Source organism: Lipophrys pholis, assembly GCF_963383615.2.
Source record: "Lipophrys pholis genome assembly, chromosome: 17".
Lineage (NCBI taxonomy): Eukaryota > Metazoa > Chordata > Actinopteri > Blenniiformes > Blenniidae > Lipophrys > Lipophrys pholis.
This window is the reverse complement of record NC_137643.1, coordinates 8,960,383-8,962,686: the sequence shown is the minus strand read 5'-3', so window position 1 is coordinate 8,962,686 and position 2,304 is coordinate 8,960,383.

Below are 2,304 nucleotides of genomic sequence, written 5' to 3'. Positions count from 1 at the left end.
GCAGCATGCAAATGGCATGCCCATGGGAGAGCACAAAATCATTTTAAACTTCAATAAGTTACAAGCGGTGGCAAGTCTACCCATAATCTGCACGAAGCCCCAGGCAGCAATGAGGCTGAATGCAATTAGGAGGAAATAAAATTCTACACAGTAAACAAAGAAAAAAAAAAATGTTAAAAGGGAAAAAAAAAAAAAAAAAAGAGACTGATGAAAGAGAAAGGAACATTGTAGAGTGAGATTGCCTCATCATTGACGAGGTCGGCTGTTGCTTTAATTGTCACAGCACAGAGCTATTGTTTCCAACAAGGAGCCACTGGTGATAATCTTGCAAGGAAACAATGACTTGAGGCCAACATGTCAAAATAATTTCACAATTTAATTAATTTCTGATATACACACACACAATGCCGCTCTGGATAATTGTTAAATTTTATGAAAATGTTAATAGTGCGGTCATTGTTGGATCTGATAATTATGTGTACACTCAGGTCTTTGTGAATGTAGTTTGATTTGAGTATTTAAATCACATAGATTTACACCTCTAAGCTAAAAAAAAAAGATTGTTTAAATTAATTTGTGTTGAAGTATTAGCAACACTACATGTTTAGTATTTAAATGCATGTTTTAGTGTCTGTAAGAATGTTTGAATAAGAAATGCACTGATGAACTAACTTCGAGAAGCAGCTGCAACACTAGTGAGATAAACTCCACTGACATGTAAAGGTAAGACTTAATGAATGCTTCGAATCCAACACTGATCTAAGTGCAAGAAAAACTTTGTCTTCCATGCTCCAGTCAGTCGAACTGACCTGAGGCCTTTCTGTGGGGAGTTTTCATGTTACCTGTGTGTGAATGGATTTCCTCCCAAAGTCCAAAAACATGCAGGTGAGTTTAATTGGTGACCCTAAATTGCTCCTCGGTCTATTTGTGTGTGTGTGATTTTCTGTCTCTGTGTTTGCCCTGTGATGGACTGGCGACCTGTCCAGGGTGTGTCCTGACCTCGCCCACAGTAAGCTGGCACTGGCTCCTGTGACCCTGCACAGCATAAAGCAGTATAGAAGACGGATGGATGGAGGATGAGATGTGATGACACTTTATTCTTTCCACATGGGGAAATTCAGTTATTGAAGCAGCTTGGTGAGCAGATTGGACAAAAAGAGCCTCCTGCAGCACTCCAAGTAACGGATAACAAGTCTTCTTAATCTTTCTCAAATGTAAATGTGTTAGTTGTTTCAGCAATAAGCTTCTTGCTCCTGAAAGTTAGGGCCTTACAGTGACATGCACTTGACAGATATAAACCAAGCCCAGTTGATTCACCTGCTTTGAGAGTAATGGCAAAAGCCGAAACTTGTGTCAAATGATCACGGTTGTTCTCAAGGTAGCACCTTCATATTCAGTGGACTAAATTAAATCCTATTCTTTGTAGTAGTTGTAGATATATCATCTTGTAATTGCAATTTCTTTTATGCCAAACTTTATAAATGCATTTCTATATTGTGAGCATCGCTCAGAGCAGTCACAGTGTTAATAACCAAATTTCAAAGAGCCATAACTTCCTAAAATAACACAGTGTGCCAGAAATACAAAACATATATAACTGTAACAGAAACTATTTAAATTGTTAAACAACCTAGCAGTAACAATTCATGAGCATCATTGAAACAAAGTTGGACATTTTTAGAGCCACTCATTTGTACAATCCACATATTTCTCTATAAAATTGATTAATATACACAATGGTAGTTAAAGGCATTTACTCTGAATCAATAAAACTCTTGTCCCCTCACTTCAGGTCTTGGGAGCCTTATTGTGCAGAGTTTGCATGTTTTCCCTGAGTGTGTGTGTGGGTTTCCTTCGGGCACTCCGGTTTCCTCCCACAGTCCAAAAACATGTGTGTATGTATGTGAAGTTAAATAGTGAGTGTGTGTGTGGTTGTCTGTCTCTGTGTGTTTGTCCCATGATGGACTGGCGATCTGTGCAGGGTGTACACTGTGTATTTGGTTGTTTGCTCTATAGCAATCAAAAGTACCCTTTTCTGTATTGCGTTGTTCATCAATAGGTTTGTCCGCCCTGACATTTAATGACAAATATCTTTTGTGTATTTTGAGGATCATGATGACCTGGGTTGACGACGATAAAATGATGTTCCGCTGGCAGCTTGTCACATGCTTCGCAGTATTTTGGTCACTTTACCCCGCCCACTTACCCGCTATTCGCCAGCTGTCACTTTGTCCCTCCTACTTCACTGCTATTGGCCAGCTCTCTGTGAGTTCTGCGTCTGATTGGAGCGGATCGTTGCTCGTC